Below are 27342 nucleotides of genomic sequence, written 5' to 3' on the forward strand. Positions count from 1 at the left end.
TTCATACACTTAAGAGTCATTTGTATTTCCTTCTGTTAACACACTTTATATACTTTGCCCGTTTTTCTATTAGGTTGTTGGTCTTATTCTTCTTGATTTTCTGGTTATGAATTTTATTGCTTTATTATTTGATACCTGAATATTCATAATCTTATATCTTCATTAGCATTATTATAGCTTTCCTCTTTGTCTTGTTTAATTCTTTTTTTAACCTGAATTCCACCTTGTTTGCTATTAAGATTGTAATCCCTGCTTTTTCACGGATTATGTGCTTGCATTTGCCCAATTCTCCTTTATTCATCCTTTTCATTTTCAACCTTCCTGAGCCATAGCTTGTATATAGTTAAACTCCTTTTTATTTGTTTCTATTAGAGTTTGATTTTGTCTGCATTCTATCAATGTATTTTATATTATAGATATTTTTAGAGTTTATTTTAAGAACATTTTCCTCCATGGGGTCTGTTTGCTTTATTTCATGTCTCAGCGTTGAAAGGCAATTTTTCCAGCACATAGTGTGCCCTTTGCACACTATGTATATACACACACATACACACACATATTTTCAAGTTTCCTTTTATTTCAAGAATTTTTCATTTAGTTTAGTTCTTCCTTAGGGACTCCAATTACGTATAAATTGGACACCTTTGTCTGTCTTCTTTAGCTATCCTTGTGTGTGTGATCTCTTAGCTCTTTATTTCTGTTTTACATCACTCACTTCTCAAATACCCTCTGTCACTTGTGCTTTTTTCAGTATCACTTCTTCCTTGTAGTCATTCAAATTTCATTTTTTGTTTCTGTGATAGTTTTTATTTTTTCCTATTTATTTCCTGAATTCTGCTACTTTAATTTCATCTTCTGTTATCTTACCCTCTCTTCTTTGAATTCCTATATTTCTTCATTGTGCTTTTCTTCATTGAAGCGACCAACTTATTAAGTTCTTTTAAATTCATAGTGAAATATTTGGTCATGATTTTTATTTAGTGCACACAGCCAAATCGTTTTATGCTAAAATGACTCTTCCAGGTTATTCTTTCTTTGGTCTTTTATCCTTTCCTTCTCTGAGCCAAACTGTGTCCAGAGAGACTTCTTCAAGTATTCCTGCTAACCACAGTTCTTAACTTCCATTAATAAAATGGTCTATATTTGTTTGCACATCAGAGTGAGACTTTTTATCTTCAGGAAGTATGTTTTTCTTGGCTCTGAGACATCTAGCCATCTTTATGGTTTTCTCTGTACTTCTACTTGGTTTTGCCCAGTCTAAGCTCATTTTGGCATCCTCACACTTATTTTGAAGTGTATGGATAATAACTGTATCCTAGTTTTACTGAGAACAAAGTTTGTGTTTTTCCCCCTTTCTCCTTATTGGCTTTCATATGACTTCCAGAAGCAGAAGAGAAAAGATACTGACTTACCCAGCTGTGCTCATACTGGAAGTCTCTCTCCCTATATTTGTTTTAATTATATAGTTTAGCAACCCAAACCAGGGAACCATTGCCCTATACAGCAGTCTCTGAATTACTTTATCTAGCTTTTAAAAACTGAATCAATTCCTAGGATTTTCACATTTCAATGATGCAACTCAGCACCATTGAGATCCTTGGCAACTGATGCTAACCCCCCTTAATTTAATCGATCAATTGGACAAACATAAATACTATGCGCAAAGTACCATAACAATGAGGTGCCCTTTAGTTGTTACATGACAACTAAAGTACGTAACCCATAATTCAATGAAGAATCTGAACTTAATAAATTCTAGCTAAGTAGGAAAGTGAATAAAGGAACTTTGTCAATGTTAAGTGTTCAGTGAAAAAAGGAAAAAAGACCACACGTAATTTAATCTACAAGAAAAACTCCTGGACATTTAAATTAAATGCGTATTTCCCATTCAGTTTGTTATATTTTTCCCACATGAGTTCCATTAATAGAACACGTTTTCAACTAGTGTTCTCCCCAGCTAGAGCAGACAGGACTAAACTTGTTACTGTTTTTATATCTCCAAGAATAAGTGGAGCAAGAGTTGTTTTTGCCTTCTTATCTTTTTGTCATATATATTTATTCAAGTGTCTGGAGAGAAAACTTCCTTTGTTCTTTTTCAGCAATGATGGGTGATGATGGCCAGTTCTGATGGATTAAAAATAATTAAATTGTTGCTGTGGTGTTAGTCAATGGATACTTTATGTTAGCTTTAATCATAGATTTCGGATTATTTTGTATGAAATTATACATCATTTGAGCTGGGGAGATTTAATACATAAAAGGGCAAAAAGAGCATCCAGGACTATGGAAATGACTTCACCCCTTGCCCTTGCTCTTGCGCGTCTGTGGGAGAAGAGACTAGATGATCCTAAGGTTGTCTCCTTCCTAAGGTGCTGTAGTTTGCAATGCTGCTCCAAAAGCAATACAGGAGACTTGACCACCATAGATAATCTAAGCCAAAAGACTTTACCGCCCATCCTTTACAGACCCCACGTGAGCAACCCCTAGGCATAGCCATCTGATTGCACTCTGGGAGAGTCTACCCCTACCTTGTCCAGAGACACGACCTCTGTCTGTTATAGTCTCTCAAGTGATCTGCTGGATGTTTTGGATCTGGTTTCCCTTTGCTGGAATATTTGTATGCCTACTCAAAACAACCGCAATCATAGCTGAACTATTCCAAGAATTCTGAGATGTTCCATTTGTCGTTTATGCTGACAGAAGTCTTCAGTGAAACCCCCTCAGCCCCACTTTGAAATCTAAAGCAGAGATAGCTCTAAGGAGAGAGTTTTTTTAAAGGGAGATCCCATGTGGTGGAAGCCTATGCAGCATAAAATGTGCCCCTCAGGCTCACATAGCAACCCCCAAACCACAAGAGAGTAATGCCCGTTGTGCCTTTGAAGATTCTTGAAGCTATTGTCTCTGAAATCTAAAGTGCTGCTCTACAGATGTTAATATAAATCAGAAGATATTTTGACAAAGCCAAATTTCATTTAAAAGTTTGTTAATTCAGTAACCAGTGTCCAGGTTTAACTAAAAAAAGTTTCTTGTTTCATATTCCTTGTGAGTCACTCATAAGAGAACCTTCTAATCAGTGTCCAGTCTTGGTCACTTCTGAATCATTCTGCACATTGCCACCACTGTGGTTATTTTAAAATGCCTTTATATCTAATGGCGAGGGGCATTATCTTGGAGTCAGATGGTCTAAGACCATATGCCCCTCAGACACTTAATCATTGGGGGACATTGGGCCAGTTGCTTATCTTCTTTGGATCTCTATTTCTACATGTTGTGAGCATAAAATGAGACAAGTTGCTTAAAGCATGGAATACACTGTCCGGCACAAAGTCGCGTGGCTTTACAAGGAAGGAATAGATCCTTCCAATTGCACACAGTTCTTCCTCATATTACATATTATGAAGCAAATAAAAAGTTTTTATAAATTCCACACAAGGAAAATGGAAGACAGATCTCACTCATGAATGGTGACTAAAAAAAAAAAAAACAAATCTGAAATGAATTGGTAAATCAAGTCCAATCTAGCAATATATTTATTGCTACATCGTGATACAATGATGTATCATAAAATACATCATTGTAAGTTCATCCCAGCAATCGCAGTAGTGGTTTGTAAGTAGAAAATCTTCTCATGTAATTCAGCATATTAATACATTAATAGAGAAGAATCATACAGTCATCTCAATAGAGGCATAAAAACATTCAGTAAAATTCAATACCGTTCATGATAAAGTCTTAGCAAACCAGCAATAGAAAAGAACTTTTAAAATCTGGGATGCATATCCCAAAACTAGTGCTAGCATTATTGTTATTGCTGAGACTTTAGAAATATTTTCATTTGTAATTAGGAACAAGTCAAGGATGTTGGTTTCTTTTCGATATTGAATTTGTGGTTCCAGCTAGTACATTAAGATGAGAACAAGAAATTAAGGCTATAAGAACTGAAAGGGAAGAAATAAAATGTCATTATTTGTAAGAATTATGATTGTCTACATCAAAAATCCATGGTGATTTTGAAACAAATTATTATATTTAATAAAAGGTTTTAGCAAGGTTTCTAAATATCATATTAATATGCAAAAAATTACATCTCTATACAGCAGAGACAGTTAGAAAATACTATTTTTAAAACAATATTATTTATTACAGCCAAAAATGGTCATGCTAAAATAAATCCCATGGAAAATGTACAGGACCATTGTGCAAATACTTATAGAACTTTATTGAGAGATAGTAAAAAGACCTAAATAACTTAAGAAATATACTATATTCATGTATAGGAAGATTCAATACCATAAAGATGTCACTCTTCATTCCAATAGATCTATAGATTCAAAATGGTTCCAATAAAAATTCCACCAAAGTGTTTTTGAGGAATTGTACAAGCTGATTCTAAAAAATGTGTGAAAAAGCAAAGGGCCAAGAATAGCCAAGACTGTCTCAAATAATGAGTCGGAGGAAATTGCCCTATCGCGATCAACATTTCCTATGAAACAGTAGTGATTATGACATTGTAGTATTAATGAAGAGAATAATGGAACAGATTGGAGGGGTCAGAAACAGATCCATGCAGATGTGGAGAAGCTACAAGCAGTGTAGCAGGGCAGATCAGTGGGGGAAAGATCCTGAGTTCCTGAGTGAGCTGTTCCCGAGCGTGCTGGGCTGTTCCCAAGTGTGCTGGGACTTTTGGTTATTCATGTGGAAAAAGCTGAAATTGGAGCCATATCTCACACACTACTCAAAAATTAATTTCAGTTGAATTAAAATTTTAAATTTGAAAGGTAAATAATGAAAAATTTAAAAGAAAATGTTAGAGAATGTCTTTCTGACTTTGGGCATAGGGAAACTTCTTAAGGCAAAAAATATGCACAAACATACAACATAAACCAAAGACTGATATATTTGACTACATAAGAATTAGGAAACTCTCATTAATAAAAGTGATATTATGAGGAAAATAAAAAAGACACCCCAGGGGCCGGCCCCGTGGCGTAGCGGTTAAGTGCGTGTGCTCCGCTGCTGGCGGCCCGGGTTCGGATCCCGGGTGAGCATAGACGCACTGCTTGTCAGGCCATGCTGTGGCAGCGTCCCACATAAAGTGGAGGAAGATGGGCACGGATGTTAGCTCAGGGCTGATCTTCCTCACACACAAAAAAATAATAAATAAATAAATAAAAAAGACAACCCATAAACTAGAAGATATTTGTAACACACATAAAACAAACGATTATGTCCAAAACCTATAAAAGATCTCCTATGAATCAGTAGGTTTTAACACGGTCAAGAATGTTTACTGCAGTATTTATTGTTATAGTAGCAAAAAAAACTGGAAGCAACCCAAATGTCCTCAATAGAAAATGGATAAATTTGGCATATTCATACAATGGAATACTGAACAGTAGTGAAAATTATTAAACCACATACAACATGGACAAATCTCAGAAACAAGTTCAAGTGAATGTTACAGAAGACTATTTGTAGTATGATATCAACTATAAAATCTCAAAAGCATAAAACATAAAGAATATATTTAGAAAGATACATACATATAAAATACAATTATAGTAAAAAGAAATGGAATGATAAATATAAAAACAAAGGTGGTGGCTACCTGAGGAGGTCAGAGTGGAATGTGACCCAGAAGAGGCTCTTAAAAAGCTTTGATAATGATGGTAGTTCTACCTTTTAATTTGAGTCATTGTTGTTTGAATGATCTCAGAGATGTTAAAACGTGAAAAGATGTGCATCTTAGAATTCTTCAAAAATTGTATTTCATAATAAAAATTTTTTAAAAGATTAAACATGTGTATGTACATGTATATACACACACACATACTTTTCTTTTTCAGACATTTCTCATATTTAAAATATTTTTAAGAACTCCTCACCTTCCTCCTTCAATTTGTCACTATTCTTCTTAAATACTGTTGTGGCCAGAACTGAGCACAGTACTCATTTCCAGAATGGATTCTATCACAGATATCCTCACAAAAGTGAACAAAGGCTTCTACTCTATTCTCCTGGAATAAAGGATCGCTATAGAAGTTGTTATTTTTGCCCTCCTATATTAGAGTTGTTGCAGAGCTCGGATGTCTAGATGGTCGGTCTGGTAGACAGGAGAAAGGATGGGAAAGAAGCTCACAAATGAACACATGCCCGCTGAGGGGCGTGTGGAACCAAGAACGTGCAGTTGCCAAGCAACCAGCCTGTGTCTCTCGCCTTGAAAAGCTGACTGCAAGTGGCATGTGGGCCTGAGGTCTTTCTCTGTGTGACAGTGATGTAGCCCTCTCTGCCTTCTTTCAGTTCCAGCCTCCTTTTCATCTCACACGCAAAGTATAGGATTCTGCACGGTTTCCTCATTTTTGCGTTCTCTACTGACATCTCTGCATCTAGTTGCCCATGTTGACATGAGTTGACTCACAAAAGTAATCCTTGTCTTTATGGAATTTCCTGGGCTAAAAGTGCAAAAACATACTGGAAAGATCTTTTAATGTATTTTTTATCTGTGTGTGTGTGTTTATGTGTATGTGTATTCTCTAGACCTTTTCTAGAAAGGTTTGAGGCAGCTGGAGTGTCATGTATTTCATTCTTAGTTGATAAAACTGGAAAAGAAATGAATTCTCTCTTCCATGACATGTTCCAGAATAAAAGTGAGATTTTTTTTTGGTGAGGAAGATGAGCCCTGAGCTAACATCTGTCACCAATCCTCCTCTTTTTGCTGAGGAAGACTGGCCCTGGGCTAACATCCATGCCCGTCTTCCTCTACTTTATACGGGACGCCGCCACAGCATGGCTTGACAGGCGATGCGTTGGTGCGCGCCCGGGATCCCAACACTGGGCGGCCGCAGCGGATCACGCGTACTTAACCGCTACACCACCGGGCCAGCCCCCTACAAGTGAGATTTTCAGCAAGAAAAGACTAGAATGTAAAACCATGCTACTCCAGCTGGGTGATGAAGATGGTTGAGTTTGGGGGATACGGGAATATAGAATTATTTCCTCGTGTATGTCTTCATAATTGCCAATGCATTTCAAAAGCTCATGTGCCACAAAATCCTGCTAAGTATTAAGTCAGTTTTTCAAGCATGGTCCTGAATGGATTGTATCAGCTTTGCCTGAGGTATTGGATTAAAGTGCAGATTCCCTACTCAATCTGAAGATCATTGGATAAGGTCCTGGAATTTGCATTTCTGATAAGCTTTCCAAGCAATTTTGAGAGACACTCCTTTAAATGATTTTAAACGCCCCTAATCATGAAAAGTCCGCATTGTTACTAGCTGGCAGTCTCTCTAAACAGAGCATTTAAGATGCAATTAATAGAGGTAAGCCTTCACAGCATTCACTGAAATATTTTACCAAGAGTGACCTAATACAATTATAGTAACTACACATTGTCTAGTTTCAAAATCATTTGCCCTGTTGATCCCCAAATCTACTATTACTTCTTAGGCTATAAGCCTGATCATTCTATTCATTGTGTATTTTTTTCTTTCAGTTTTATTGAGATATAATTGACATACAGCACTGTATATGTTCATTCAGTTCATAATGACTTGACTTAACATGTATTGCAAAATGATTATCACCCTAAGGATAGTTAACATCCATCACCTCACATAGTTACAAAAAAACAGTATTTTTTTCTTTGTGATGAGAACTTTTAGGGTTTACTCTCTTCGCAACTTTCCTGTATATCATACAGCAGTGTCAGCCATAATTGTCATGTTTTACATTACATCACCAATACTTACCAATCTTATAACTACAAGTTTGTACCTTTTGACCACCTTCCTCAATTCCCCTACCCTCTACCTCCTGCTTCTGGTAACCACAAATCTGATCTCTTTTTCTATGAATTTGTTTGTTCATTTGTTTGCTTTTAGATTCCACATATAAGTGAGAACATACAGCATTTGTCTTTCTCTGTCTGACTTATTTCACTTAGCACGATGCTGCCAAGGTGCATCCGTGTTGTCGCAAATGACAGGATTTCCTTCTTTTTATGGCTGAATATATTCTATTGTATATGTACACGTTTTCATTATCCGTTCATCTGTCGATAGACACTTAGCTGTCTGATAGCAGCTGACCAACACCTGTCCTTGAAGCCAAGCTATCCCACTTCTTTCCCTTCTGATAGTAGATAAAGCCAAAGACTTAACATCAGCCAGAATTTGGTATACACACTCGGATGCACTATCTCTACCCACCTGATTCTGATGTATTTTCACTTGGGTTTGTGGGCTTAGTTCTTAACTCTTTGGACTTCGAGATTTGGAGCTCATTCCTCTTCTTCTCAGAAATCAGAACTAAAGTCTCTGTTGCTATTTTAGGCTAATCTGGACTCCTGGTATCACCCATCACCTCTGGGACCCTGGCATCACCTATTGTCGGGAGAGAAATCCTTGTTTCCACCTCACGCCTGTGGAAGCCAACCTCAATATGGCCAGGCATGGTGAGCCCTGCCCTTCTCCTCCTTCAACAAGAGAGGCTGGAGGCCCAACTTGAGACTTGTCATGCCTTCTTACTGCTACCAGGGATCCTTCCCACTGGCTCAAGTTTGGTCCAATGAGGCTGACCCCAAGTATCCAGTCTCTTGTGACACCAGTTGAATGGACATAATGTGAGGCAGGGCAGCTGTGCCCAAACTATGATATGGCTGGTTACTTTGTCTACTGCTGCCTGCTGTAAGGAGAGCCTCCCAGTCTACAGAAGACTGTATATACTGGTGGTAAAGTGGAACCCGTCCAGCTCTGTCTTGTATCCTCATTGAACTCCAGTCCCTCTCCAAGGTTTATGTGTCTACTGGTGAACTCGTCCAGTTCACATCCAACCTGGCAACCAGAGAATCAGATATATAGCTGAAGACTCAACAGATTAATTTAAAAAATATTTACCGAGTGCCTACTGTGTACCAAGCGTTAATCAAAGTATTGGTAACATACCATTGAAAGAAACAAAGTCCCAGCTCTTGTGCAGTTTATATTTCAGAGCAGGGAGATAAATAAACAAACAAATAAATGTAAAATACATGAGGGATGTTAAGCGCTAAGAAGAAAAATAAAGCAGCTATGGAGGTGTTTTAACTTGGTTGACCGCCAAATCAGCCCAAGATAATGGCTACCTGTAGGTAGTTTGTCTTGGGTAGATCCCAAGGTACAGGATTGAGGCAACTGAGAATAAAATAGTAAAGGAGGCAAAGCAGTGTTACTGCTGCAGGCAACTGGGACTCAATCCCCATGGCAGTCTTCTGAGGAACTTGATTAAATGTCCACCCAAATCACAGAAGATGGCAGTATTTATCCATAGCTCCTATGCCCCATAGGTCAAGGGGTCTCTCATTTGGTTCCAGGTTTGAGCCTGTGTCAAGATGGCTGCATGGGCTCCCACAGGCAGGGACAGGAGAGAAGCAGAGGCAGAAAGCAAGTGCTATGCAGCAGAGCTGGGGAAGGGCTGCCTGGCTATGCTTGTGTGAAGCTATTGGCCATGGTAATGGCTGGAGAGAAAGGTGGGATGAGAGGACATAAAATGAGGCAAGGATGAGGATGAGGTGGGGCAATTGTGTATAAGCTGGTCAGAGAAGGCATTAGACTACCTGCTCTGTGCTGCATGCCCACCATCATCTCCAATGCTTGATGACATTAGAAAAAAAGTGGACTAGAATGTAGTCTTAGAAACTTGACTCACATCTTACAAAAGCTGTAGCATAGTGGTTTTCAAACTAGGCATCTGTGAAGCACATTTGGTGGCTGCTGAAGTGGTGGGGGGAGAAAGAAGTGAACTAGTAGAGAAAAGGGGGCCAGGGGGTGGGAATCTGGATCCCTTCATCAACTTCACCCAGAAGAACCCTGCTTTTATCCATTTCACATATTGAGTTTCATTGTAATAATGCTAGAGCAAAAATGAATTTGGAAATCGCATGAGATCACATCAAGAAATTTCACTGAGAGAACCAGGGATGTTCCATTTCACCTCTGGCCATTGAGCTAGGCTGACGTCCAGTGTACCACGAAGGGAAGCTGCAAATATCAGCCTGTGTTCAAGGCAAGAGTTTAAGACTCATTCTGCTCTCTCCCTAATCCCATTTGATCACAGCTTGCTTTCACTGGGTCTCCTTCTCTAGCTCATTCATTTATACAACAAATATTTCTTGAGCATACATTATGTGCCAACATTGTGTTAGACACCTGTGATATGAACAAGATATAGCTCTTTTATTCAATAAACCCAAGTCTAACGAGGGATAAGGACAGATAGACAACTACTATAAAATGCTAAGCAAAGAATAAACAGAGTCCTATGAAAAGATGGGGAAAAGCCTTCAAATCTAACCTGTGTGGTTAAGGGACCGGATCTCATGGGAAGTCAACTATGAAATGAGTCCTGGAGAATGCGCAACAGTTAGTCAAGCTCAAAACCCTTGTGTCTAACAAAGTTTCACCTTTGGAGCTTGGCGTTCCTCTTTGAAATTTGGCTTAGCCTGAACTTCTGGGACCCATTTGATATTATTCTAGAATAAAAGAAGTGACCTTGATGAAATCATTCTTCTGTAAGCAATAGCTTCCCCATCTACCCCTGATGTGGGATTGAGGATAAGCTTTGGAAAAATAAACAATGTCACCTTGGAATCATGGCACAGTGGAGTAAATAATATTCATTGAGCAAACACATTCTGAGCACTTACAATGTGCCAAGCACTGTGGCCCATCCTGGGTACAGAAGTGAATTATTGTCTTAGTTTGTTCAGCAGCTATAACAGAATACCACAGACTGGGTGGTAAACAGAAATTTATAAACAACAGAAATTTATTTCTCACAGTTAGGAAGGCTGGAAAGTCCAAGATCAAGGTGCCAGCATGGTCACATTCTGGCGTGGGCCATTTTCCTGGTTCATAGCCAGTGCCTTCTTGCTGTGACCTCACACAGCGGCTAGGGAGCTCTCTGGGGTGTCTTTTATAAGAGCATTAACCTATTCATGAGGGCTCCACCCTCAGGAAGTAAGCACCTCCCAAAAGACCTACCTCCTAATACCATCACATTGAACATTAAGATTTCAATATATGAATATTGGGGGGACACAAACATGCAGACCATAGCAAATATTTATTCCATGTCCTCAAATAGTATATAGTCTAACAAGGAGAGAAATAAGAAAGGAGACAATTGCAGTGCAGTAGGTGAGTGCTGTGATGGAGGTAAGTAGAATGCTATAGAATCCTGGGGAGGTGCATGTGGGCCGGGTACTAAGGAGCAAAGAGGAGTTGGAATGGTAAGGTGGAAGTAGGGAGGATGGTTCTCAAGAGCCTGAGCCTTGGTAGAGCAGGGCACATAGTTCACTATGAGTGGAACATAAAGTGAGAGGCCTGGAGTAATGTGATAGGTTAAATTGGAGAGACAGGTAATGGTCATATTATAATCATCTTCATGTTCCCTGTTGTAGGCTAGGCTTTATCTCAAAGGCTCTGGGGAGCCATTGATGATTTTCTGGTTAGAGTTTGGAGTATACATTGGAGTGAGTTGGACATAGGGAATTTCTCTCCAAGGTTATGACAGTAATCCAGAAAGGAATTAATGATGGTCTGGACTAGCAGAGTGCAGAGAGCTTGTTTGAGTTATCAATTGATGTGTGACAAAGTACTCAAAACTCATTGGATTAAAACAAACAATTTAATAATTTAGAAAATGGAACCCTCGTACATTGCTGGTGGGAATGTATATTGGTGCAGCCACTATGAAAAACAGTATGGAGATTCCTCAAAAAATTAAGTATAGAACTGCCACATGATCCAGCTATAGCACTTCTGGGTATTTATCCACAGAGAACGAAAACACTAATTTGAAAAGATGTATGCAATCCTGTATTCACTGCAGCATTATTTCTAATAGCTAAGACTTGGAAATAGCCAAATACCTTATGATTTCACTCATATGTGGAAGATAAAAAACAACAACAACAAACAAACACATAGACACAGGGAGTAGTTTGGTAGTTACCAGGAGGAAGGGGGAAGGAGGGAAAAGAATAATAGGGCACATGTGTACGGTGATGGATGGCAATTAGACTTTGGGTGGTGAACATGATGTAGTCTTCACAGAAATTGAAATATAATGATGTACACATGAAATTTATATAATGTTATAAGCCAATGTTACCTCAATAAAATAAATTAAAAATAATAAAAAAATAAAAATAAGTAAATAATTTATTATTTCTTGTGAATATATGAATTAACTGATTGTTTCTTCTGCATGACGCAGTGTCCTCTGTGGCTTGGAAATGGCTGGAAGGTCCAAGTGACCTCGCTCACATGGGTGGAGTTGATGTGGGCCACAAACTGGGAGCTCAGCTGGAGCTTTCAGTCAGAAGTCTCAGTTTCCCTCCACACAGTTGTCCCTGTGTTACTTCCTGGACTTCCTCACAGCATGATGGTTGGGTTTCAAAAAGGAATGTATCAAGATTACAAGCCCCAAGTGCAAGTGCTTATCAAATCTCCACGTTCACCACACTTGCTAATATCTTATTAGATAAAACTAGATACATAGTTAAGCCCACAGGGGACTACATAGGCATGAAGACCAGGAGGCATGGTTCATTGGGGGCCACCAAAGTAAATTTCCACCACAGGAGTGGAGAGAATAAGACGGATAGAAAGTGCCACTTCTAGTGGCCAAGCCATGACTGCTCCACCGCTCCTCTCTGGTCCTCCGAATTTGCTCTGCTGCCTGTCTCCTTCCTCATATGGCAGCAGGAAGTGGATGGGGGAGAGGTAGTGGGCTTAGCCTGCCTGAAAGACTGGCATACCACTCCTAAAATACATCATTCAATTGGAAGCTCTCTACACCTTTTTTTTCTTCAAAGTGTTTGACTTGAATTTATTATTGAGTAATTTTATAAGAAATAAATGTGACTATTTAGCAAATTAGTAACATTTTTTAAAGGATGCTGTTGGTCGAAAATTGGTAGAAATTCTTCCACTTTATGGCTTGAAATTCCCAAGGCATAATTAGTATGTAATCTAAAATATGAAAATGAAGTCAGACTGGAACAAGAAAATCAGGAAAGAATACAGCTATGAAGTGAGCTGTGCTATTTCCAAATATGTTTGAACGTGGCTTCTTTATGAAATGAAAATGACTTTTATGATTGTGCTAATTGATCCCTATGATTCCTTGCAAATGTGATTCTCTTGGAGTTATGGAATGCTTTGAGAAGACATTAATTTCCATATGTTGAAAGAACACTAAAAATAATCTCCCTTTGTACTCAAAGATGATGTGCAAAATTAATCTTTTCTATGCCTAGCTCCTAGCCTATGCCGCAGTTTCCTCATTTGTAAAAAGGAGATAATAATAGTAACCTCAGAGATTTGTTGTGACTATGAAATGAGATAATATACATAAAACAGTGCCTGTCACCCAATAAATATGAGCTGTGATTCTTATATGCTCTAGGAATATTTTACAGATAGAATGTGTTATTCTCTCCCAGAGGTACATACACCTTAAAAATAGCCCCTCATGAGTGCAATGGGTAAACAAAAGCAGTTTCGTTGAGCAGAATTAGCACTGATTAAGGGATTAGGGTTTGAACCCACCCTGCTCACATGACTCCTCCATGAGTCTGTCCGTTGTTCAAGTGTCAAGGGAGGAAGTTGAGCCCCATGTTGTCTTGATCTCTTGACCTACCAAGCCAGTCTGTTTGAGGCTGTCAGTCAGGAGTTGCCAGCAGCCCTGACTCATATGTTCCTCCTCCCTGTCATCTGTGACAGAAGTCTTCCCTACTTCTTCTTAATATTCCATTTTATTTAGGCCACAGCTTTTCTTTGGAAGTCCTAATCATCTTTAAGGACAGAGCCTTATGTCTGATGCACAGCCCTGGAGATGTAATGCAACAGTGAGAGCCTGCTCTTGTTTGCAGGTCTTGTATTCTTCCACCTTCATTCGATTTCTCTTTATTCTTTCTAAATTTATCCCAGCCTCTTTCCCTTGTAGGGTACTCCTTCCTGTCTAAGGAGATTGGATTGCCTTTCACGGGCTTGAACAGAGTCATTCTTAGTATCTTTTCTCTTTCTCCAAGAGCAGGTACTCCTGTTCTTTGTGTCACATGGAACTGATGAACACCACTAATTCCTACTTAGCCCTGATCTCCCCAATCAAACAACCTATGAACCTTCTGTGGAGGGTTAGCAATTGGACAAGATATCACCACACATGCTAATGCTCACACACAGAGCACCCAGAAGACTCAACGTAGAATCCCTCCTTCAAGAAAGTTTCTCACCTCTCAAAGGCACCCAAGAGCAAGCCACACCTTGTTCATATGCATCTATGCCTCTTCACAGGACTCTGAAGTAGCAAAGCCTATCTATCAAAAGGTGAATTACACTCAACCCCAACAATTTCAGTTGGTCCAGTTTCTAGGGCCTGACTCAGAAACATGCACAAGGAAAGAAACATACATTTCTGAACATACAACAAGGTGCTGTGACCTCACATTGCAGAAGCAAACGTTCTCTGATGTTGTCCGACTTATGAACAGTGGTTGAGAGAGCCAGCCTTGCCACTAGGGAAGGGTTTGAATCAAACAGCTGTCATGAGAGACTGGTGTATGAGAGTTGACACCTAATTTCCTAATAAGAAATTCTCTATTTAACTTGCCTAAGACTGTTATTTTACCCCTTTGGATTGAAAACTGAGGATTTTCACTTCAATATCTAAATGTATCACTTTTTCATCATATGATATGGAATTAAAATTAAAAAATTCATGAGCTAGTGGCAAAGTGTACATTTCTAGGTATACATGAAGGGAGGAAAAACTACGAGAAATGCAAAATACATCATATTTCCGATCTTCTTCCGCAAGATATCCTGCTATCTACCTTTGGTAATATATAAACGATAAGCAGAGCACCATTTCCTAAGATGACAAGGCAGTTACCAAGTCCTCCAACAAACACTTAGCAAATATGGTTGTTTTCCTTGAAGACTTAGGACTGAGTCTCAGTTTTTAAATATGCATATTACATGAACAATAATCAAAAGTCTACTCTCCTCTGCTTCTTTATCTTTCTCCTTACTCACCGATTGTTTTCCCCAGTTGCATTCTGAATGTGCCTTTGAATGATCCACAAATTGATCCTGAGCGCCTCCCCCTGAGGGAACTATTACTTTATGTTTCTCTTCACCATCTGTTTTCTTTCTGCAAAGCTTTTTGAAGTTCAGCCTCTTGGAACAAAAGAAGAACAAAGATGGAATTTATTGCCATCGATCACTTTTAGATAAAGCTGAATGTCTTTAAGCCACTCTGAATTGATTTTCTTTTCCCCCTTGAGAAAGTAACAGAAAGGAATTAGAAACCATGCAGGGGACTGAATCAATACAAAATTGAGGAGAATTTCGTAGAGGTAATCAGGTACAGAAAAGCAGGGAGCTTGTAGGATGAGTTAATAGAGGTAAGTTGCTTACTCAGCTTTGTTAACAACTCACTAGACAGGCCATAAAACCTCCGATTTTCCACCTTAATATATGTCCCCGGTCCCTTGTGTGAAGAATTCACTGCCGTTTGTCGCTTCCTTTCCATGATTCAGACGCGGCTGGGGCCTCTCATAATGACATTAGGAAGTGCCCATTGTACGTCTAGCATCACAGTGTTAAGAGCAATGAGCTCCAAAGTCAGATAAGAGGGTAATAATTACACTGATAGTAATAAAATATTGTTATTTGAATACCATTACTTGTTTCCACTGAGAGCTAAAGATATGTCATGCTTGCACTCCCTCCCCTCTTTGACCCCTCAAAGGCAACTGGTTACTATGTCTTCCTTAATGTATATATTAATGTTTTGTTTTAATTTTGGTAAAACATATATAACCAAAATTTTGCCATTTTAACCATTTTAAGCACACAATTCAGTGGCACTAATTACATTTACAGTGTAGCGCCACCATCACAGTGCCTATTTCCAAACCTTTTTCATCAGCCCAAATAGAAGCTATGTGTCCATTAAGCAATAACTCCCCACCCCACAGCCTGGTAACCTGTAATCTACTTTCTGTCTTTATAAATTTGCCTATTACAGAAATTCCACAGAAGTGGAGTCATACAGTACTTGTCCTTTGTGTCTGGTTTATTTCACTTTGTATAGTGTTTTCAAGGTTCATCCTTATTTTAGCATGCATCAGAAATTTATTCCTTTTACGGTTGAATAATATTCTATTGTATGTACAATTGATCATCACTATTCACAGATTCTGTATTTGTGAACTTGCCTACTGGTTAAAATTTATTTGTAACCCCAAAATCAATACTTGTAGCTCTTTTGTGGTCATAATTGGGCATGTACAGTGTGGCAAAAAATATGAATCACCCTATGCTGATGTTCCCAGCCGAGGTTGAACAAGTAATGCTGCAGTGAACATTGGTGCATAAGTATCTAAGTTCGTTTTCATTTCTTTGGGGTGTATACTTAGCAGTTGCTGGGTATGTGGCAATTCTATGTTTAACTTTTTGAAGAACCACCAAACTGTTTTCCACAGAAGCTGAACCATTTTATGTTCCCACCAGCAAAGTACAAGGGTTCCAATTCTCCACATCCTCGCCAACATTTGTTCTTTTCTTTTCTTTTTCTTTTTTTTAACTACAGATATTTTAGTGTGTGTGCAGTGGTTTTGATTTGAATTTCCCTAGTGATTAATAACGTTAAGCATCTTTTCATGTGCTTATTGGTCATTTGTGTATCTTCTCTGGAGAAATATCCATTCAAATTCTTTGCCCATTTTTTAACTGGGTTGTTTATCTTTTTGTGGTTGAGTTGTAGGAGTTCCTTATATATTCTGGATACTATAACCTTAGCAGATTATATAAAATTTGCAAATATTTTCTTTCATTCTGTAGGTTGCCTTTTCTCTTTCTTGACAATGTCCTTTGATATGCAAAAGTTTTATCTTTAATCCATCCCCTTCCCCACTGTTGCCTTATGACATACCCTCACTATTTCTAGCCAGGATTATTTCAACACGCTCTGGACGCCAACTGGTATCTTTGCCTCTGCTCTCGCATCTGTCCCTTTCTGCAATCCATTCTCCACTCAGTTGTTAAATGATATTTTTAAGGATAAACGCCCGTTACATCTTTCCGTGTTTACCCATAGCAATCACAAGAAAACAGAAACTTCTTGGGATAATATTTAAATTTCATTATCTTCAGCCTTATCTTATAGACCACTCTCCAACTCGTAGCTGATGCTTCAGTCACAAATCATTAATATGCTTGCACTCCAGGCAATGTGGCATGTGCTCTCATAGCTCTGATCATCAGCTATTAATTCTGCTTAACTGGACTGCAATGCAAGATGTCATGATGAGCATAGATGTGTTGGAGAATACGTCACTGAGGAGGAATTTAACTTAAGATATATTAGTATGTTAAAAAAAGTAAGACAGTGAAAAAGCATTGGGTCAGTTTAATGCTAATGGTAAGATATAAAGGGAGCTCAATAATGTGACTCTACGCAATTTGGATATTAGAAAGTTAATTTGACTTTCATACAACATCAGTGTAAACTAACTAGTATTAGTCTTATCAAGGAAGGGCTGCCTGGCTGCCAAAGTAACTTGGGACACCAAGCCACTCTCTGTACTCTCATGATATGATAAAGCAAGTGGGAGGATGAACAAGCCTTATGAAGACATGGAAGTCAGCCATGCTGATGAACAGACTGGTAGAGGCTTCCCAGGTGATGATTGCAAGACTCTAGGTGAAGTCGAAACAAGAATCAAAGTATAAGTATAATGTTAAATCTGATTTGGGGAATTTCTGAGGTATAGCGTCTCCTTCCTTCTCCCAGGGGCCTATTTGCTGGTGAGTATAAATATACCAGTTCTGGCATATTCTTTCCACTCCACCTCTTCTTCCTGTCATCACAAGGAATGGTTCTTGCAGGGATAAGGAGTATTATGAGTTAGACCAGAGTTGTAGCAGTTGGGACAGCTGACTGCTTTAACTTAGGGGACAACAAATTTTTTCTTCAAAGGACCAGATAATAAATATTTTAGATTTTGTGAGCCAAGAGGCAAAATCAAGAATATCATGTAGATACTCATACAACAGAAGGGAGACATATTTCCACAAAATTTTTTATTGATGAAAGTCAAAATATACTAATAAAAATTGAGTACAAATGTCACACAGGCCTACTAACAAGAATAAAATTCTTTTTGGAATATTATTTTGCTTAGGAACACAACTTTGTTAGTGTTCCTTATCATCAGATTGATTGGAAACGTTCATCTGTGAAAACCACTCTCAGCTTGTGCGCCGTGCGAAAACAGCTGAGGGCCTGCACGCTGTAGTTCGCCAATCCCTGCCGTTTAGCCAAATAGTTCTCCTGGCTTCTTAGAGCTGCCAAGGAGGCGTGAAGTAGCCAAGAATAAAGGCTGGAGGAAAGTTGTCAACAAAACATTTTGTTCTTGCACACACCCAACACTTCTTCACCACCACCTCAGTTCTCTTTGAAAAGACCCATAAACATTCACATACAGATGCGCCCGCATTGTTCTGTGTCATCTTCTCTGTGAGCCTTCCCTGACCACGCTGTTTCAAATCACAATGCCCTTTCCCCACCAGTCAGCCACTCCTGATTCCTCTTTTCCCACTTTATTTTTTTTTTACACGTCCTATATCACTTTTTAACATGCTCTCTGATTTCTTCATTCATTTTTTGTTCATTTCTCTCTTTCCCTGCTAGAATGTAAGCTTGATGTCAGTGGTAATCTTGGATATTTTGTTCACTAATGTAAGCCAAGTACCTAGGATAGTGCTTGGAAAATAGTAGATTTTCAATTTCATCTTCACGAAAACCCTCTAAGTACTACTAATATGTAAATTTTACACTTGAGAAAACTTGGGTGCAGGAAGGCTAAATAACATGTCCAAGGTTCTAGAGCTAGTGCTGTTCTCACTGTCACTACTCCCACCCTGTAGGTTAATTACTGAATACTGATCATATACCAGAAACTGCTCCAATATCCTATTTAATGTTTACAATAACTCTACAAGGTTAGTGGCAGGGTTAAAATTCGAACCCAGGTAGTCTGATACCTGAGCTCACATTTTAATCATCTTCTTATTGCCTAAATTGTAATCAGAAGTAAATTCATGGCCTTGAATATTTTAATTATAAAAACAAAGAATAAAATTTAATAAGAAAATCATGAAGAAATCAGGAATAAAATAAATGTAGAAATAATTGTGAAAACAGCAGAATTGATTAACAATCCAAAGATTTCTTTGAAAAAGAGAAAAAAAACGTGAATTTCTCATAAATCTAATCAAGTAAAAGGAAGATAAAGCAAATGAACAAAATCGCAAAGGAATTATAACTCAAATATAGAGGTCGCAGAAATTATAAGAAAATATCATATAAGGTTGTTATGGATTGAATTGTGTATCCCCCCAAATTCATATGTTGAAGTTTTAATCCCAAGTTAACCTCAGAGAGTGACGTCATCAGGAGAAAGGGTCTTTACAGAGGTAATCTAGTTAAAGTGAAGTCGGTAGGATGGACTCTAATCCAATATGACTAGTGGCCTCAGAAAAGGGGAAATCTGAACACAAATATATGCAAAGAGGGAAAACTATGTAAAGACACAGAGAAAAGATGGCCAACTACAAGCCAAGGAGAGGGCCTGGAACAGATCCTTCCCTTATAGCCCTCTGAAGGAACTGACCCTGCCAACACCCTGATTTTAGACTTCTAGGCTCCAAAACTGTGAGGCAATAAATTTCTGTTGTTTAAGCCACTAAGTTTGTAGTTTTTTGTTACGGGAACCCTAGCAAACTAATATAGCTCCCAAATATGGATTTATTCATATTTTCAATCAGGAGAGGGAAAAGTCAGGCTAATTATCTTGTAATACTTGACTTATTGTGTTAGATCTGCTTTGCAGGATTTAAACTCGAAACTTATCTTAGATTTTCTTTTCACATTTCCCACTTTGTATTTTGGAAGCACTTGAATGTAACCAATAACGATATCTTTTTCCATGAAACTTCTGATATTCATCTATTAGGGAAGTTTCTGAGAATTCATAATTACTTTGGTTAGTATTTAAAATGGATTTTGACAATGAAAAAAATGCAATTCTGGCCTAAAAAATTTTGACAGGAACAGCAGAATCACTGTAAGGCAGGAAGACTGCTTTTAGCCTGGACGGGAACCTGTCTCTTTGGCGGGTAGAACCCTTTGGCTCAGCTGAACCTCTTGGAGCCACTATCTTTTTCATCATATGGTTTTGCTGTCTTTATTTCTGGAGTCCAATTGCAGTAATTAATGCCTGTCTGTATGGTTCTGTCAGAAAGAACTCCTTCTTCTTCAGAACAAGATACAGATATGCCATGAAAAATATGCGAATTAATAAAATGCCTCTGTTTGAACATTCAACCCACCTTACACATTGATCCCAATTTACCTTGGTCTTGGCATTCTCTAAGGCTATGGGGCCACTTACCTATGACCAGCACGTTGCTGACCAAGCTGGTGGCCGCACATACCTACAAATGGTATACAAACCCATAAAGAATGTGGTAGTATTTCCTTTGAAGTAGAGCACATAGTCTCCCCATTAGCATGATCAGTCCCCAGGTCAGGTCAGGATCAAAGCTCAGACCTGGAAGTAGCTGAATTATATGAGCAGATTCAGAAGCAAGCATACATGAGTCAGAAAGAAGTGCGAGGCAGGCCCAGACAGATATTTTAGTCTGTCTGTCTCCTTCTCAAGGTTGCTCTAACCCCTCACATCCCATGAGTAAAATGGAAATGGAACAATACTGCTGCTGAAAGCAAGTGGAAGCAACATTTACAGTGAAATAAACCAGGATTTGGGACCGAGCAGACCTGAGTCCAAATCCTGGCTCATCTGCTTCTAGTTGTGTGACCTTAAGAGGATTGATTAATCAATACGACTTTTACATTCTACATCTGTAGCATGTGAATAATAATGTATCATAGCTGCCTTAGAGGGTTTTTGTTAAATGTGATCATGTTTGTAAATCTATGTGCCTGACACATAATAAGTGTTTAACAAGAATTAAAAATATCAAGGTGCCTCTGACTGGTTTGGGAAGCACGGTGTAAAGTACAGCCATACCCAGCCTTTGTTGGGAGACCATAGGATACACATAAGCTGAGAAAACCTTGACAAGAGGTTAGATGAGAGAGTTACATGAAATAAAGCCCTGAGCTAGTAGGTCAGCCTTCTGGCATAGCCTTGCGCTGGGATCGTAGTTGATACTGGCTCGGGTCTCCATAGGGAGTCACAGACCAGCGAATCTTCTTCCCCTTCCCACCTCTTCTGTCCCTGAGCCACTTTTCCACCTGTCCTGAGGCCCCCAGAATCGCAATACAATCAGAGGATGAGTTTCTGGATGCCTGAGGACCTCAGCTGTTTCATGAGGGCACAGAATCAATATGGGTTCTTATCAGACTCAGGTTTTAGTCCACTTATCCTTCTTCTTTTGCCTGAATTCCCCTAAAAGCCAATGAAGAAGGTAGGATCATCACCCTGCCATTGCTATCACATACACCAACCTGGAATCTCTTTGGGTTCAAGCCCTCAATGTATGAAAAGAAATTTGTTCCCTACTGTACCAATGTGGAAAATAAGAAAGTCTAACAGTTTTAGCATTTTAAAAGATGGGACTGCTTGAGCAGAATAAGTGCCTTTGAAAAGAAACAGTTTTTCTTTATGAATATGCCATTTGGGGAACGAAAATTGATATCTGGTTTCTCTCACTAGAAAGGGGAAAAAGGTCTCCTAAAAGCTTATGGTGATTTGTATAAATTTCAAACACTTTTCCCTCACAGAGTCTAATGAAACTGAAATTCCACACCCTTCAAAACATGGCTAAATTGGATTCTCTGGCTTGGCAAAAACACAAAGTACAAATGAGAATCCAAATCCATGTGGCTTATAAATGAAGAAGAAGCAATTCAGGGCACATTGATGTGATCACCACAAGTGTAAGTTCCAAAGTAAGGCCTTAAAATAGAATAAGCATTTGTGACCACCTCCTCCGCACAGGCACATATTCCAGTGGCCTCTTGCAGGGTTCGGGCACGCGATTCAGTGCCCTGACTTAACACACGCCATTGCCATCAGGAAAAGTGACCCCGCTTGAGCTTGACACATCACAGTTTTGACAACACTAAACCATAGGCACCTTGAGAGGGACACTGGCTGGAAATTCTTTGTCAGTCTGCTTGGGTTGCTATAACAAATACCAGAGACTGGGTGGCTTAAACAACGGACATTTATTTCTCAGAGTTCTGGAGGCTGGGAAGTCCAAGATCAAGGTGCCAGAAGATTTGATTGTCCGTGAGGGCTCTCTTTCTGGCTTGCAGACAGCTGCCTTCCTGCTGTATCCTCACATGGTAGAGAAAGGAAGCTCTAGTGTCTCTTCCTCCTCTTATTAGGGCCCTAATCCCATCAGGGAAGCTCCACCCTCAAGACCTCATCTAAACCTAATTATCTTCTAAAGGCCCTACCGCCTAATACCATCACATTGAAGATTAGAGCTTCAACATATGAATTTTGGAGAGATTCATTTAGTCCATTAACACCTATCAGCTCCAAATAGACTTGAGCAGCTAAATGATTTACTTTAGGAATATTTCTTAAGCTTTCCTTTTTTGGGGCTAAGAAATCCTGAATACCATCATGAGAATAATCATTTGCTACAAATTATATTCCTCAAACTCTGATGAATTTCATTGATTGAACTCTGATTAAAGAATGGCAACTGGGAGGAAGGTCCTTGTCCAAGAACAAGGTGCCTTGTTCAACCTTTCGATCAGAGATTTAGATGAAGAACCAGAGAGCAGGCTTATCAAACTGCAAATAACACAAAGCTTAAAGAGGGGGAATTCAATGGGTGTCAGAATTAGATTTCCAGAAATCTCAATGGGCTGAAGCAGTGAGTCAAATCTTACAAGACGAAATTTAATAGGGCTAGCTAAATAAGACTGTGTACTTGCGTTTGAAAAATGTCAAAACTATACAAGTAGAGATTGGGGAAGATGTGGCTTTAACAGCAGCTTGAGTGGAAAAGACATACATTCTAGTCAAAACAGTTTCATCTGAATGAAAATGTGATGTCTCTCCTGGAAAAGGTAATGCAGTAATAGAAGCATGTCATCTGGAGTGAAGGAGATAATAGCGTGCTTGGACCCACACCTGTGCCCCATGTTCAGGTCCCGACCTCACATTTAAAGAAAGAACTGGACCCACTGGACTATGTTCAGAGGAAAGGACCCATTGTATGTGTTAGGTTTAGGTTCACCCGAGAGTAATAAAAAGTCCTGAAATAACAATAACTTAAACAATATAGGGTTGTATATCTCTCTCACATAAAAACCAAAATAAAACAAAAAAAATTCCAGAGGCAGAAAAAAGGTAGGGCCTTCTGTCTTACTATTTACCCATCCTTAGTGAGCTGCCTCAGGGGCCGAGATGGCCTCTCATGCTCCAGTAATTATGTTTTCATTCTAGGTGGAAGGAGGTGAAAGGTGGGAGAGGTAAAGGATTTGCTTCATCCGGACTTTCCAGAAGTTCCACACAACCCTTCTGCTTATACCTCATTGGCCAGAACTTAGCCTAAGTTGGAGTCTGGGAAATGTAGACTTTATGTGAGTGACAAGGTGCCAAGATAAAAAGGGAGTCCTTACTGAAGGGGGAGGGGGTTACAAGGCAAGGAAATTTCTGCCATACTCTCTGTATGACCACAGCCTCCACATTTTCACCTCTTGTTTGTTATTCCCTCTACAACTACACTTCCACTGTTATGGAGGTTTCATTTCCTTAATCCCTCCATTTTCCTCTAGCCTATCAGCCCCCATGTCATCTCTTCTTTCTCTTACCAGCTAAGGCTCTCAGGTGTGTGATCTGTCCTATTTACTTTCTCATGAGCATCTTCAGTTCCCTTCACCACTATCCTTTGCTGCACTTGCTGGTCAAGATCTAACCCTAGATCTAAAATCTGCCTTTCACCCTTCCACCTATGAATAGCCAGCACTCCTGGAGGTTATGACAAAAGCATGGAGATTGGTGCCATGACCATCCTTGGATTCCCATGTCAGGCAGGCCCTTGACTCTGCCTTTTATTACATCACTGTTCTCTCTCTTGTCCATATCCCTCCCTGATCTAAACTTTCATCATTTCTCTCAAGTATTGGCCTCCTCATGCTCAGAAAATTATCTAATTTTCTAGTGTTTCCAAAAATAAAAGAAAAAAAAGTTGATCTATCAGTAGTCATCATAGCTGATATTTATTGATGGTTTATTAAGCTCAAATACTATACTAAATGCTTTAGGTCTGTCATCTCACAAAACCTTACAACTCAATAAGGAGTTATTATTGTTATCCTCAAATACCTATCCTCATATATTCCTAGGATAAGCAATGCTTGGTCATGATATGTTATCCTTTTGATACATTGCTGAATTTGTTCTTCCAACATTTTGTTTAGAATTTTTGCATCTATGTTCATGAGAGATATTGCCAAATCAATATTAATGGAAGAAATAGAAAACAGTCAATCATAGTTATTTTCACAGTTTTTTAAAGCTGAAATATGGTCCTTTTTGCCAATAAAATTATTCCTAGGTTATTTGAAAAAATTCATTTACTGAGTTTATTGAAAAAATTTATTAACTGAGTTTATTTTACAGCTTTCTGCAAAAAGTGTTTTGCCTTCTGGGTCCTCCACCAACACTCTGGCAGAATCCCCAAAGCTAGAAGTGGTCTGCCTCCACCCTTCCCTGGCTGGGGCACTCCCACTTTAAGAACGAGACACACCAGAATCATCCAGGAAGTGTTCTTCCAAGAGTCAATGAGCTCAGCAGTAATAGATCCCTGAGCCCCATTAACAAGCTTTTCATCTCAGTCCTCTTGCTAAGCGTGAAATCCTATGCCTTAAAACACAAGTATCTAGCAATACAGGTATTTCTAGCATTTACTTAAAATCTAACTCTTAAATCTGAACTTCTTCAAAAACAAAGCCATCCCTCTGTTTGCGAATAAGGAAAAGATGAATCAAAACCATCTACTAATTGAAAGCAATTGAAAGTGTTTTTCAGTAGGTTTAATAATATCCTGATATCATCGAAAAGGTCACTAAAGCGCAAGTATGTTTTCCTTCTTGGAGATCAAACACAGATTTAAAAAAAAAAAACAAAATAAATACAGTTTGCAATTCAGGATACTAGAGTTTACTATTAATTTAGTGGCTAAAAGGGAATAAATGAATGTAGCTTTATAAATTTCCCATCATGTCAGCTTTCAGCATATTGATTTTTAGTTGTTTGAGCATATTTACAGATTTTTGGCTATGGACTTTAGCCCTAAGAGTGTAGGCAGCTGAAATAATTGGATTGGCTGATCTATGGTAAAATTCACAGCTAAATACGCAGGATGACAGATTCAGACTTCAAAAGATCTACAGAGACTGGCCCTTTGGAGGGCATCAGCCAGTGAGTTGAAATTGTACAAATTCAAATGTAAAATTTATCTAAATATAAACCACATAAATGTAAAATGAGAGATGCAATCCTTAACAGCAATTCACATAAAAAAACAAAACTTTTTTTTGTTTTTGCCTTTCATTAAAAATAACCTGAATATTCCGCAAAGGGAAAAACAAAAACAAAAAGCTGATGCCATCGAAGCAGAGTGTTCCTATGAGGGAGATGATAATCCTGAATTCCACACTGATTAGACTAGAGCAGATAAATAGGGGCTCTAAGAAGCTAGAATAAATCCAGAGAGTCATCAGGAAGAGGCAGGCCTTCAAAACCTTTCTTTAGGATTAGCAAAGCGTATGAATGCTGTGATGTTTAGTATTTCACTTTATTGTTTTGGGCAATGCAAATCTACGTGTCAGTGATCGCACTCACTGACTGAGAATGCAATGAGCAGCTGTGTCTTCATTTTTTTCTGTTTTCTTTTAACAGGATGCGTGTTTTTTGCCTGTGTTTCTGGAGCAGAATGAGCAAGAAGGAAAGCAGAAAGTCTTAGACTAGAGAGGTAACAGGGCACCAGAACACATCAGGTCTCATGAGTGAGAGTGAGACTTGGGAATTGATTCTGGTGTGGTGGCATATAAGTCGATGTCAGAGAAAGGAAACCTCTTTGGCTAATTGAAGGAGAAAAGAATATAATTCAGTGAATTTGGTGCCTACAAAGTCTTTGGAAGGGCTGGAGAAATGAGTTTTCAATGGACGTCTGGGAATGATTTCTAGAAAAACTCCCTCACAAGGGCATGCCATGAAGTTGTATGATCTAAGAATTTATCCATTTCTTCTAGGTTATCCAATTTGTTGGCATATAGCTTTTCATAGCATTCTCATAATCCTTTGTTTCTGTGGTGTCTTTTGTAATTTATCCTCTCTCATTTTTAACTTTATTTATTTGAGCCTTCTCTCTTTTTTTCTTAGTGGGTCTAGCTAACTTTTGTCAATTTTGTTTATCTTTTCAAAGAACCAGCTCTTAGTTTCATTGATCCTTTCTATTGTTTTTTTGGTCTCTATTTAATTTTTTTCTGCTCTGATTTTTATTATTTCCTTCTTTCTACTAACATTGGGTTTTGTTTGTTCTTCTTATTTCTAGTTCTTTTAGGTATAATGTTAGATTGTTTACTTGAGATTTTTCTTGTTTTTTTGAGGTAGGCCTGTATAAACTTCCCTTTTAGTACTGCTTTTGCTGCATCCAATAAGTTTTGGTATGTTGTGTTTTCATATTCATTTGTCTCCAGGTAATTTTTGATTCTCCTTTGATTTCTTCATTGATCCAAGAGTTGTTCAATAACATCTTGTTTGGTCTCCACATATTTGTGACTTTTCCAGGTTTCTTCCTGTAGTTGATTTCTAGTTTCATATGATTGTGGTCAGAAAAGATGCGTGATATGATTTCCATCTTAAATTTATAGAGGATTGTTGTTCCCTAACATATGGTCTATCTTTGAGAATCTTCCAAATGCACTTTAGCAGAATGTGTATTCTGCTGTTTTGGGATGGAATATTCTATATATATCTATTAAGTCTGTCTGGTCTAGTATTTCATTTAAGGCCACTGTTGACTTGTTGACTTTCTGTCTAGATGATCTATCCATTGATGTAAGTGAGATGTTAAAGTTCCCTACTATTATTGTGTTGCTGTCAACTTCTCCCTTTAGGTTTGTTAATAGTTGCTTTATATGCTTTGATGCTCCTATGTTATGTACGTATATATTAATAAGTGTTATGTTTTCTTGGCGAATGTCCATTTAGCATTATATAATGTCCATTTTTGT

At 38.5% G+C, this 27342-nt stretch overlaps 1 protein-coding gene across 1 annotated transcript in view; it reads right to left on the minus strand.

Moving 5' to 3' along the window:
* The window catches only part of RXFP2 (relaxin family peptide receptor 2), a 298077-nt gene that overhangs the window by 170628 nt on the left and 100107 nt on the right, over positions 1-27342 (minus strand). The window lies entirely within an intron of this gene.

This window comes from Ceratotherium simum, chromosome 10 (assembly GCF_057802395.1).
Source record: "Ceratotherium simum simum isolate JZ-2026a chromosome 10, ASM5780239v1, whole genome shotgun sequence".
NCBI classification, from domain to species: Eukaryota; Metazoa; Chordata; class Mammalia; order Perissodactyla; family Rhinocerotidae; genus Ceratotherium; species Ceratotherium simum.